This window comes from Otolemur garnettii, unplaced genomic scaffold (assembly GCF_000181295.1).
Source record: "Otolemur garnettii isolate 467f Iridium unplaced genomic scaffold, OtoGar3 scaffold00151, whole genome shotgun sequence".
Classification (NCBI taxonomy): domain Eukaryota; kingdom Metazoa; phylum Chordata; class Mammalia; order Primates; family Galagidae; genus Otolemur; species Otolemur garnettii.
Genome location: NW_003852546.1, coordinates 3,346,613 through 3,347,615, shown reverse-complemented (window position 1 = coordinate 3,347,615; position 1,003 = coordinate 3,346,613). Strand labels below are relative to the sequence as shown.

Genomic DNA, 1,003 nt, shown 5'->3' with positions numbered 1-1,003 from the left:
CCTTTCTATAGCTATATGCATTCTGAGAATTTTCCTCTTCAATATTCCAGGATTTCTGGAAATTCAAAACTCTGTTCTCTAACCCAAAAGATGTAGCCTGAGTTCTACCTGCCATGCACTGTAACTATTTCCCCTCAAAGGAAAAATAAATGTGCATGTTATCCAGTGTGTGTCCTTTTATTCAAGGATCAAATCCTTACCAGTTTATGCCTTCTTTCCGCTAGTGTTTGGTTCCTCCAGGTAATTTTTCCTTATATTGTGCCCATAATTTTTTGTCATTCCCTCTGGGATGAACAGTTCAATGGCAGGTCCATTGTTACCTAAATTAGAACTCCTTGGGTAAGCTTTACCTATTCATTCATTTAACAAGAGTGAACTGAACCCAAGCCCTGTGCCTTGTGCTGGGTTAGACATTGCAAATACAATACTCTCCACGGTAGCAGTATCATAGCCAAGGAGGTTTATCTGAGACATGATTATTGCTAATTTAAAACTGTTCCCAATACCCCACCATGACAATTGCAATATAGTCAGCATTGGCAATTTTTTACAGTCTTTATAAACACTGAATAAAAAAAGTAAAGAAAGAAAGAAAAGAGAGAGAATGGTGACTAAAATCACAAAGGGAGAGAGTGAATGCATGAAAAAAGGAAGGCTATGACTCCCTTCTTTTTGGAGCTTTCAGTATAATGAGAGACACAAAGAAATCACGCAAGTAAATGTGTAATGAGAGTGTATGGTTATGAGAGCCTATAATATGCAATTTGAACTGATCAAGGAGATCCAGGAAGAAGTCTCCAGGGAAGTATAATAATAATGGAGTTAGCATCTGATGTTGCTGCTGGCACCTAGGAAGTATTCAGGCAGTGATAGAAGCTGAAAACCCTTTACAGAGTCCATGACCACCACCACCAACAGAAACAGAAACTTTGAAACAGGTGATCATTAAATCATGGGTTGCTTATGCCTTTCCTAGAAGGAGTCCAGTAATAACACTGCATGC

General features: G+C 38.6%; 1 non-coding gene across 1 annotated transcript; it reads left to right on the top strand.

The window, feature by feature from the left end:
• Nucleotides 1-425: 425 nt before the first annotated feature.
• LOC111728339 lies at nucleotides 426-565 on the top strand. Its single transcript, XR_002775662.1, has one exon. It is a non-coding gene; the product is annotated as a U4 spliceosomal RNA (small nuclear RNA).
• Nucleotides 566-1,003: the final 438 nt, after the last annotated feature.